Here is a 13,165-nt window from a genome sequence, read left to right as displayed (position 1 = left end):
AAGGGGAGACACGATAGACTCAAACTGCTACAGACCTATATCTATTCTACCCTACCTTTCTATGGTCTTTGAAAGCCAAGTTAACAAACGGACTACCGACCATTTCGAATCTCACCGTACCTTCTGCACTATGCAATCTGGTTTCAGAGCTGGTCATGGGTGCACCTCAGCCACCCTCAAGGTCCCAAACGATATTGTCATGACGTTGCCCTCTTTGGGTACAGCAAGCCCCATCTCCCTCTCCCTGCCTCCCCCTTTCCTCCCTCAGTGATCAGGCTGCTGTGGTCAGAGAGAGGTCGTAAATTCCCGAGGTTCTTCTCATGGCCACACAGTATAGAGATAGAGTGAAGTTTCATAGAGAACAAAGGAATTTTTTTCCACCTCATAGAACATGAACAACGTTAGAATCCAGCTACAAACTGGTCCGTTTTTTACAACTTGGGGTAAGCTCAATGGAGACGGTGTGGCCACATCACCATCACGCTGTTTATATATTAGCCTCAGATATGAGGTTTACATCTAATTGTTGTATAAGATGAATGAGTTAGTATGATACTGTTTGTAAAATTGTGTAATGTGATTTTGGACTGTTTAATGAAGGAAACTCAATTCCCTCTTGAGTTGAACTAAATCAGAGGACCGCCCATGAGCCCAGTTAGGGTCAGGCATCCTGGGATAGCCCCTTTTCTGCAATTCCAAATAAAACCCAACTTTGAGAAATTCTCAGTGGACCATGTTTCTCTCAATCACGGGAGAACAAAGGTTACAAACCATTGCTGAATCTTTGAACCATACCATGTGGTTAAACACTTAGACTATCGATAACTACAGAATAAGAACAAGTCTTTGATATTAATTACTAGTCTGCATCTAGGAATTCGCTATCATTGAACGCAAAGAACGACAACTGCCGAAACATCCATTCTACAAAAACACGAATGAATGTCACTCTGAACTATCCACTATAACCACGACAGAAAGAGAGAGATGGACAATTCTACAAAAGAAACAAACTTTTCAACAGCGATCAAGACGACACACTGAGTTTAAATAAATATATTGATTGCAATTGTTCCCGAATGAGTGAGCGCTCATGGGTAAAGGATTAGCATTTCAATTGTTATAATTATCACCCTGTAGTGACTTCTTAGTCGACCCCCACTTCCCCCTTTGTCTAACAAGCCGCCATGCCGGTTTAGCCCACTAGGGCACATTCTCCTATCATTTCTTGTAACCATATTTACTTTGTTGTTTTGTTTATGCATTTCTGTGAATTACTTAGTTAGTAATAATCAAATGATTTAAGACAATTGATGTATGTATGACTCATAGTAAAGACTGGGTTCGTGCAGATAACCAACAATTTACAACATTTGGAATGAGACTAACGTGAGGTAAAGTAAATAATTCAATAATTCGAAGACTAATTGATCAGATATGAAAATATCTGAAAAGTTATTTTAGGAAATGATAACTTTGTAATCTGAATATTTTCCTTGGTGCCCCGACTTCATAGTTAATTACAGTTGCATGATTAATCAGTTTGATCGCGTAATACTAATTACAGAGAATCTTTGATAAAAATGAAGTCTTCAATTTAATGATAGTAAAGACACGACAATATCATAACCATCATTGATAAGAGACATTACTGTGGAGCCGTATTCGTCGACTCTGTCAATCACAACATTCTTATTGGCTGACTCAATAGCCTCAAATGATTGCCTCGCTTGGTTCACCAACTACTTCTCCAATAGAGTTCAGTATGTCAAATCGGAGAGCCTGTTGTCCGCACCTCTGGCAGTCTCTATAGGGGTGCCACAGGGTTAAATTCTCGGGCCGACTCTCTTCTCTGTTTACATCAATGATGTCGCTTTTGCTGCTGGTGAGTCTCTGATCCACCTCTACGCAGATGACACCATTCTGTATACTTCTGGCCCTTCTTTGGACACTGTGTTAACAACCCTCCAGATGAGCTTCCATGCCATACAACTCTCCTTCCGTGGCCTCCATATGCTCCAATGCAAGTGAGCCTAAATGCATGCTCTTCAACCGATCGCTGCCCGCACCTGCCTGCCCGTCCAGCATCACTACTCTGGACGGTTCTGACTTAGAGTATGTTGACAACTACTGCAAACTCTCCTTTCAGACTCACATTAAGCATCTCTAATCCAAAATTTAATCTAGTCAGTTTCCTATTTTTCAACAAAGCATCCTTCACTCATGCTGCCAAACATACCCACGTAAATTGACCATCCTACCTATCCTCGACTTCGGCGATGTCATTTACAAAATAGATTTCAACACTCTACTCAACAAATTGGATGCAGTCTATCACAGTGCCGTCCGTTTTGTCACCAAATCCCCATATACTACCCACCACTGCGACCTGTATGTTCTCGTTGGCTGGCCCTCGATTCATACTCGTCGTCAAACCCACTGGCTCCAGGTCATCTACAAGGTAAAAACACCACCATATCTCAGCTCACTATAGCAGCACCCATCCATAGCACGCGCTCCAGCAGGTATATTTTTATTTTTTACCTTTTATTTAACTAGGCAAGTCAGTTAAGAACAAATTCTTATTTTCAATGAGTTAACTGCCTGTTCAGGGGCAAAACGACAGATTTGTACCTTGTCAGCTCGGTGGTTTGAACTTGCAACCTTCCGGTTACTAGTCCAACGCTCTAACCACTAGGCTACCCTGCCGCCCCATATCTCACTGGTCACCCCCAAAGCCAATTCTTCATCTCTGCTGCCAATGACTGGAACGAACTGCAAAAATCTCTGAAGCTGGAGACTCATATCTCACTATCTTTAAGCACCAGCTGTCAGAGCAGCCCACAGATCACTGCACCTGTACATAGCTCATCTGTAAATAGCCCATCCAATCTACCTCATCCCCATACTGTCTTTATTTATTTATCTTGCTCCTTTGCACCCCAGTATCTGAACTTGCACATTATCCTCTGCACATCCTACCATTCCAGTGATTAATTGCTATATTGTAATTACTTCGCCACCATGGTCTATTTATTGCCTTACCTCTCTTATGCATTTGCTCTTTTGCATATGCTGTATATAGATGTTTGTTTATTCCATGTGTAACTCTGTGTTGTTGTATGTGTCGAACTGCTTTGCTTTATCTTGGCCAGGTCGCAGTTGTAAATGAGAACTTGTTCTCAACTGGCCTACCTGGTTAAATAAAGGTGAAATAAAAAATAAAATATGTGTGAGGAAATCAAACAACATAACTATTATCCACAAACGAGTCAGCAGTATAAACCCATTTCTTATAGACCTAGGGTTGCAGAAATCTGGTAACTATTCCATAATTCCTAGATTTGATAGAAATCCCAGTTGGTCTATTCCTGGAATCAGCACAAACTCTGTGAATCTTCCAACCAGGATTTCTGGAAAACCTGTGAATTTGGGGGAAGTGACCAGATATTTTGGCATACTATTACACTCCAGAAACTTGGTTGTATATATAATATAATATAATGAGATTAGGGGGAAACCCATGAGGAAGATATATGTAGAGGTCAGCAGTCCTGTGTGACTGATGCACTGGAAAGAGGAAAGACCTGAAACCGATCCACACTAACCACAGCAGCCTTAAAACCGATCCACACTAACCACAGCAGCCTTACAACCGATCCACACTAACCACAGCAGCCTTAAAACCGATCCACACTAAGCACAGCAGCCTTACAACCGATCCACACTAACCACAGCAGCCTTAAAACCGATCCACACTAACCACAGCAGCCTTGATCCACACTAACCACAGCAGCCTTACAACCGATCCACACTAACCACAGCAGCCTTAAAACCGATCCACATAACCACAGCAGCCTTGATCCACACTAACCACAGCAGCCTTACAACCGATCCACACTAACCACAGCAGGTACAACCGATCCACACTAACCACAGCAGCCTTACAACCGATCCACACTAACCACAGCAGCCTTAAAACCGATCCACACTAACCACAGCAGCCTTAAAACCGATCCACACTAACCACAGCAGCCTTACAACCGATCCACACTAACCACAGCAGCCTTACAACCGATCCACACTAACCACAGCAGCCTTACAACCGATCCACACTAACAACAGCAGCCTTAAAACCGATCCACACTAACCACAGCAGCCCTGATCCACACTAACCACAGATACAACCGATCCACACTAACCACAGCAGCCTTAAAACCGATCCACACTAACCACAGCAGCCTTAAAACCGATCCACACTAACCACAGCAGCCTTACAACCGATCCACACTAACCACAGCAGCCTTAAACCGATCCACACTAACCACAGCAGCCTTACAACCGATCCACACTAACCACAGCAGCCTTACAACCGATCCACACTAACCACAGCAGCCTTAAAACCGATCCACACTAACCACAGCAGCCTTAAAACCGATCCACACTAACCACAGCAGCCTTACAACCGATCCACACTAACCACAGCAGCCTTACAACCGATCCACACTAACCACAGCAGCCTTACAACCGATCCACACTAACCACAGCAGCCTTACAACATCCACACTAACCACAGCAGCCTTACAACCGATCCACACTAACCACAGCAGCCTTACAACGATCCACACTAACCACAGCAGCCTTACAACCGATCCACACTAACCACAGCAGCCTAAAACCGATACTAAACAGCGATCCACACTAACCACAGCAGCCTTACAACCGATTAACCACAGCAGCCTTACAACCGATCCACACTAACCACAGCAGCCTTACAACCGATCCACACTAACCACAGCAGCCTTACAACCGATCCACATCCACACTAACCACAGCAGCCTTACAACCGATCCACACTAACCACAGATCCACACTAACCACAGCAGCCTTACAACCGATCCACACTAACCACAGCAGCCTTACAACCATCACTAACCACAGTAGGTGTGTAACTCCTGAGAAGAGTGTGTGTGTGTGTGTGTGTGTGTGTGTGTGTGTGTGTGTGTGTGTGTGTGTGTGTGTGTGTGTGTGTGTGTGTGTGTGTGTGTGTGTGTGTGTGTGAGGGAACCTCTCAACACTTTCTTTTGAAGCGAGGGATGTGAAAAAGAAAAGAGAGAAAAGTAGAAAAACCTTCCACAGTCAAGAGCCCAAATCTGTCTGAGATCAGACTAGACTAGCTACACTATCCTACTGTACACCCCATTTACCAAGCCCTACTCTATATCCACTGTGCTATCAGACTAGCATTTAGCTACACCAGCCCACACCCCCTGGCGCTCACCCAGGTCCACTCTTAACCCAACATGCTAACAGGCTAGCCTTTCGCTACACCAGCCCACACCGCCTGGCTCTTACCCAGCCTGGCTCTGAAGTGTGTGAGAGAGTAGTAGCACTCAACTGTGTCAAAGCTCGGGAATTATATCCGATTCTCACACTCACAGACCCCCAAAACAAAAAGTGATTCACACACAAAGTAGGCAGATAAATGAAGATGTGTCTTTGGCAATTGTAATGAGTTTTCATCAGGAAAATATTTCCCTCTACAGTGAGAAATGCTCAACATCTGCGTGTCTCTTTGTCAGTCCCCCTCGAACCAACCTGACCCTGAATAAACACAGAGTGAGTCCTCAAACAGGGATTACTTGGAAACCTGGTAATTTTGATGACTACACCATTTAAAACTACACCAAAAATAGTTTGGTGAAAGTGTAATACCTGCGTCTTAAAATTGACAACTTAAAACCATTTAAATCTTGTCTCAAATACAGGACAACGCTGATTCCATGGCGATGACATTTAAAGAGGCATCCGTTCTCTCTAACAGCGTTTAGCTGTTGTCACACATCATTCGTTCTGCAGCTGTGAAACCACCTCGGTGACCATGGAAACCCAAGAGTCGGTTGGGGAAGAAAACACAAAATGGCCACAGCTGACGTCATAGCCTGGGAATAGCACCTGTCTCCTCCATCTATCAGCCACACTACTGTGTGGACGGACTGGGGTTGTGTCCCAAATGTCACGCTATTCTGTTTTACCACAACCCTACGATCGATAGGGTTCTGGTGAAAAGTGGTGCACTTTGTAGGTAATTTGAGATGCACGAAAAGGGCTTCGATAGAGAGGTCACAACCTCTGAGAGACCATTGTTGATGGACAAATGTTAAAATGTCCCCTTCAAGCCGGGATTCCCAAAACAATATGCATGCAGTCATCCATTATCCTGATGGTTTTGGGAACGTAATTTGAGGGATTCTTTTTTTTTTTTTTTTTACTTGACTAAATAGAGAAAGAAGTGATAAATGCATCCCCCTGGTTTCAGATAGCCATGTGACTTCGCTCTCTGGCTGGCATCCCAAATGGAGCCTGGTCAAAAGGAGTGCAGGGTAGCCTAGTGGTTAGAGTGTAGAGGTGGCAGGTAGCCTAGTGGTTAGAGTGTAGAGGTGGCAGGGTAGCCTAGTGGTTAGAGTGTAGAGGTGGTAGGGTAGCCTAGTGGTTAGAGTGTAGAGGTGGCAGGTATCCTAGTGGTTAGAGTGTAGAGGTGGCAGGTAGCCTAGTGGTTAGAGTGTAGAGGTGGCAGGGTAGCCTAGTGGTTAGAGTGTAGAGGTGGCAGGTAGCCTAGTGGTTAGAGTGTAGAGGTGGCAGGTAGCCTAGTGGTTAGAGTGTAGAGGTGGCAGGTAGCCTAGTGGTTAGAGTGTAGAGGTGGTAGGTAGCCTAGTGGTTAGAGTGTAGAGGTGGCAGGTAGCCTAGTGGTTAGAGTGTAGAGGTGGCAGGTAGCCTAGTGGTTAGAGTGTAGAGGTGGCAGGGTAGCCTAGTGGTTAGAGTGGAGAGGTGGTAGGTAGCCTAGTGGTTAGAGTGTAGAGGTGGCAGGGTAGCCTAGTGGTTAGAGTGTAGAGGTGGCAGGTAGCCTAGTGGTTAGAGTGTAGAGGTGGTAGGTAGCCTAGTGGTTAGAGTGTAGAGGTGGTAGGTAGCCTAGTGGTTAGACTGTAGAGGTGGCAGGTAGCCTAGTGGTTAGAGTGTAGAGGTGTTAGGTAGCCTAGTGGTTAGAGTGTAGAGGTGGCAGGTAGCCTAGTGGTTAGAGGTGGTAGGGTAGCCTAGTGGTTAGAGTGTAGAGGTGGCAGGTAGCCTAGTGGTTAGAGTGTAGAGGTGGCAGGTAGCCTAGTGGTTAGAGGGTAGAGATGGTAGGGTAGCCTAGTGGTTAGAGTGTAGAGGTGGCAGGTAGCCTAGTGGTTAGAGTGTAGAGGTGGCAGGTAGCCTAGTGGTTAGAGGGTAGAGGTGGTAGGTAGCCTAGTGGTTAGAGTGTAGGGGAGGCAGGTAGCCTAGTGGTTAGAGTGTAGAGGTGGCAGGGTAGTCTAGTGGTTAGAGTGTAGAGGTGTCAGGTAGCCTAGTGGTTAGAGTTTTGAGGTGGCAGGTAGCCTAGTGGTTAGAGCGTTGGACTGTTAACCGGAGGTTGACTTAACCTCTTACACTTATGGTGGCGCGATTTCATTTTTGGAAGAAAAACGTTCCCGTTTTAAACAAGATATTTTGTCACAAAAAGATGCTCGACTATGCATATAATTGCTACTGTTCGAAAGAAAACACTCTGACGTGTCCAGAAATACAAATATCTTCTCTGTGCGTGCCCTTTAACGTGAGCTTCAGGCAAAACCAAGATGACTTGGCATCCAGGAAATGACAAGGATTTTTGAGGCTCTGTCTTTCATGATCTCCTTATATGGCTGTGAACGCAAGAGGAATGAGTCTGCCCTTTCTGTCGTTTCCCCAAGGTGTCTGCAGCATTGTGACGTATTTGTAGGCAGATCGTTGGAAGATTGACCATAAGAGACCACATTTACCACGTGTCCGCCCGGTGTCCTGCGCCGAAATTGGTGCGCAAAAGTCACCTGCCAGTATTTTTCCATGGGGCACAGAGAGAGAAGCAAGCTTCCACGAACTGCATGTCAATGAAGAGATATGTGAAAAAACACCTTGAGATTGATTCCAAACAACGTTTGCCATGAACCAGGTCGATATTATGTAGTTAATCCGGAAAAAGTTTCACGTTGTAGGTGACTGCATTTTCGGTTGTTTATAGCCAGGCGCAATGTAGAAAACGGACCGATTTCTCCTACACACAGACGCTTTGGAAACACTGCGCATTTGGTATGTGGCTGGGAGTCTCCTCATTGAAAACATCAGAAGCTCTTCAAAGGTAAATGATTTTATTTATTTGGTTATCTGGCTTTTGTGAAAATGTTGCGTAAAAACAAATGCTATGCTGATTTGCATACTCTTACACAAATTAGTCAATTTCTATGGTTCAAAAGCATATTTTGAAAATCTGAGATGACAGTGTTGTTAAGAAAAGGCTAAGCTTGAGAGCAAACGCATTATTTTAATTTTATTTGCGATTTTCAGAAATCGTTAACGTTGCGTTATGCTAATGAGCCTGAGGCTTAGTCACAAACCCGGATCCGGGTTGGGGAGTTTCAAGAAGTTAACTAGTAAAATTTAAAAGATGTAAAATAGGGAGTACACTCTCAGAGAAAAAAAATAAAGGTGCTAACTACAACCTAAAAGGGTTCTTTGGCTGTCCCCTCCATTGGAGAACCTTTTAAATAACAATTTTTGGGTCCAGGTAGAACGCTTTCCACAGAGGGTTCTACATGGAATGAAAAAAAGGGTTCTACCTAGAACCAGAAAGGGTTCTACCTGGAACCAGAAAGGGTTCTTCCTAGAACCATAAAGGGTTCTTCCTAGAACCAGAAAAGGGTTCTACCTGGAACCAGAAAAGTGTTCTACCTAGAACCAGAAATGGTTCTACCTGGAACCAGAAAATGTTCTTATTGGAACCAGAAAGGGTTCCACCTGGAACCAGAAAAGGGTTCTACCTAGAACCAGAAAAGGGTTCTACCTAGAACCAGAAAGAGTTCTACCTAGAACCAGAAAAGGGTTCTACCTAGAACCAGAAAGGGTTCTACCTGAATCCAAAAAGTGTTATCCTTGCGGGACCGCCAAAGAACCCTTTTGGAACCCTTTTTGCTAGGCTACCAGTTGGGACAGAGAAAAGTCGCGCCTGAAACATTCTCCTTGTAGCGAATACCTTTTCATGTTATTTAAAAACAAATATATATGATAGTGAATCAGATGATACATAAATCCTATTATAAGACATGAAATCCCCTGAGCTTGCACTTCCCTGGCTGAGTCAGTCTGTTGAATCCCTAACCCGGTGGATGGATGTCCTGCCGGACAGGCGATCTACCAAGGACAGAGGAAGTCAATATTTCACCATGATATATAGGCATAGGGTCAGGTGTTTTTATCCCCCCCCCAAAAAAACATTAACCCATTCATGTTTCACTATGTATAGCAGGGATGGGCAGCTTCCAGGCCTCGGGGGCCTGATTCGTGCCACATTTACCCCCAGCCCCAGCTAAACACACCTGACTCCAATTATTAATAACTAACTCATCATGATCTTCAATTCACATAGAAATGTAAGTTATAGATCTCTCATTCTCATTAAACGAAAGAGTAATAATCAGTAGATCTGTTCTATGTGTGCAGTTTCTATGCCTCCCTCTCTCTCTCTCTTAAGCTTTCTTTTTGAGTCTTTTACTGTCGGTTTTGTACACCAGCCTCAAACCGCTGAAAATACAATATTTTTGGTTATGGAAAATATATTTCACAGTGGTTTAGATGGTACAATGATTCTTGCTTGTTATCCCACATAAACTGAAATTAGGCTATAAAAAATTGTAACAACCAGGAAATGGCAGAGCGATTTCTGCTTATTGCACCTTTAAATCAGCTGTGTTTGCTATGGGATGGAGAACAAGTAATATTACTCCTGTAGGACTAGAGTTAGATGTAGAGAATCGCAACATGAGATACAGACATAGGGTCAGGTTTAGAAATCTTATAGTGTACAACCCCTCTTCACCTGTTACTATGTCTAACTAGACGTATAGCAGTATGATAGAGAATTACAACAAGCCTTATTCACCTGTTACTATGTCTAGCTAGACGTATAGCAGTATGATAGAGAATTACAACAAGCCTTATTCACCTGTTACTATGTCTAGCTAGACGTATAGCAGTATGATAGAGAATTACAACAAGCCTTATTCACCTGTTACTATGTCTAGCTAGACGTATAGCAGTATGATAGAGAATTACAACAAGCCTTATTCACCTGTTACTATGTCTAGCTAGACGTATAGCAGTATGATAGAGAATTACAACAAGCCTTATTCACCTGTTACTATGTCTAACTAGATTTAAATCAGTATGATAGAGAATTACAACAAGCCTTATTCACCTGTTACTATGTCTAGCTAGATTTATATCAGTATGATAGAGAATTACAACAAGCCTTATTCACCTGTTACTATGTCTAGCTAGATTTATAGCAGTATGATAGAGAATTACAACAAGCCTTATTCACCTGTTACTATGTCTAGCTAGATTTATATCAGTATGATAGAGAATTACAACAAGCCTTATTCACCTGTTACTATGTCTAACTAGATGTATAGCAGTATGATAGAGAATTACAACAAGCCTTATTCACCTGTTACTATGTCTAACTAGATGTATAGCAGTATGATAGAGAATTACAGTTAATGGCACATATGTTCAGGATTCAGAATTGAGCTATTCCGCGAAGGGAATAGAAACCCACAACTCTACATTCTCAACTCAGCCCGGGCAGGTCCAGAATAGGATACATGGCCCGTATTCATGAAGAGTCAGAGAGTAAAATCAGATCCTCCCTGTCCATGAAGCCTAATCTGTTTCTTTACAATCGAAAAGACTAAACAGATCCTAGATCAGGGTTTATGAGTAACGGTCCAGAATCCAGAACGTGACGGAAGTTCAAGGGTGAGCTGGACGAACGATATATTCCCGGAAGTTTTCACGTGGAAAACGGTCAGAGAATAAACGGGATTAACGGAAGTGATGGGAACATTCCTGACCACTGAGACAGAGGGAAATGTGAGGAATAGAAATCGGGGGGGGGGGGGGACCAGGACACGTGATGCCCTCTCAGTGATGCCATGGATGAATATGTGCGGTGGCCCTTGGAGAGAAAAGGACACCATGAATGTGTACAGGCCTAAAGTGCAGGAACAGAGCTGAAAAAATAACAGAATTTTGCAAACTCTAAACAAATGGTTACACTAACACTATAGTTACACTAACACTGTAGTTACACTAACACTGTAGTTACACTAACACTGTAGTTACACTAACACTATAGTTACACTAACACTGTAGTTACACTAACACTATAGTTACACTAACACTGTAGTTACACTAACACTGTAGTTACACTAACACTGTAGTTACACTAACACTGTAGTTACAATACTAACACCACTGTAGTTACACTAACACTGTAGTTACACTAACACCACTGTATACTAACACTGTAGTTACACTAACACTGTAGTTACACTAACACCACGGTACACTAACACGATGTAGTTACAATAACACTAGTTACACTAACACTGTAGTTACACTAACACCACTGTATACAAACACTGTAGTTACACTAACACTGTAGTTACACTAACACTGTAGTTACACTAACACTATAGTTACACTAACACTGTAGTTACACTAAAACTATAGTTACACTAACACTGTAGTTACAATACCAATAGTTACACTAACACTGTAGTTACACTAACACTGTAGTTACACTAACACCACTATATACTAAAACTGTAGTTACACTAACACCACTATATACTAACACTGTAGTTACACTAACACCACTGTAGTTACACTAACACTGTAGTTACACTAACACTGTAGTTACACTAACACCACTGTATACTAACACTGTAGTTACACTAACACTGTAGTTACACTAACACCACTGTATACTAACACTGTAGTTACACTAACACTGTAGTTACACTAACACCACTATATACTAACACTGTAGTTACACTAACACTGTAGTTACACTAACACCACTATATACTAACACTGTAGTTACACTAACACCACTATATACTAACACTGTAGTTACACTAACACTGTAGTTACACTAACACCACTATATACTAACACTGTAGTTACACTAACACCACTGTATATACTGTAGTTACTAACACTGTAGTTACACTAACACTTTCTCTGTGATGTTCTAACACTAAGTTAACACCACTGTATACTAACACTGTAGTTACACTCACTGTGTTACACTAACATGTCCCTAAGTTCCCAATGGAACTAACACTGTAGTTTGACATGTAACACCACTAAGTTCACCAATGGTTACACTAACACCACTGTAACTAAACGATAGTTAAAATAACTCTGTATGTCACTGTAAGTTACACTAACAATGGATACAAACACTGTAGGGATGTACACTAACACTGTAGTTACACCCAATGGAACACTAACACTGATAGATAGTTACACTAACACTGTAGTTCACCAACTGGAACTAACACCACTATATACTAACACTCTGTGATGTCTAACCTGTAGTTACACCACTGTATACTAACACTGGAACTATATACTAACACTGTGACTAACACTGTAGTTACACTAACACCCCTAAGTTCCCAACTGGAACTAACTCTGTGATGTCACTAAAGTTCCCACTGGAACTCTCTGTGATGTCCCTAAGTTCCTAAGTTCCCAACTCTCTGTGATGTCCCTAAGTTCCCAATGGAACTCTCTGTGATGTTCCCCCTAAGTTCCCAATACTAACACTGGAACTCTCTGTGATGTCCCTAAGTTCCCTAAGATTCCCAAGTTCCCAACGGAACTCTCTGTGATGTCCCTAAGTTCCCAATGGAACTCTCTGTGATGTCCCTAAGTTCCCAATGGAACTCTCTGTGATGTCCTAAGTTCCCAATGGAACTCTCTGTGATGTCCCTAAGTTCCCAATGGAAGTTCCCAATGGAACTCTCTGTGATGTCCCTAAGTTCCCAATGGAACTCTCTGTGATGTCCCTAAGTTCCCAATGGAACTCTCTGTGATGTCCCTAAGTTCCCAATGGAACACTCTGTGATGTCCCTAAGTTCCCAATGGAACTCTCTGTGATGTCTCTAAGTTCCCAATTGAACGCTCTGTGATGTTCCTAAGTTCCCAATGGAACTCTCTGTGATGTCTCTAAGTTCCCAATGGAACGCTCTATGATGTCCCTAAG

This window comes from Oncorhynchus masou, chromosome 30 (assembly GCF_036934945.1).
Source record: "Oncorhynchus masou masou isolate Uvic2021 chromosome 30, UVic_Omas_1.1, whole genome shotgun sequence".
Taxonomy (NCBI): domain Eukaryota; kingdom Metazoa; phylum Chordata; class Actinopteri; order Salmoniformes; family Salmonidae; genus Oncorhynchus; species Oncorhynchus masou.
The sequence above is the reverse complement of the archived record's forward strand: the minus strand, read 5'-3'. Positions refer to the sequence as shown.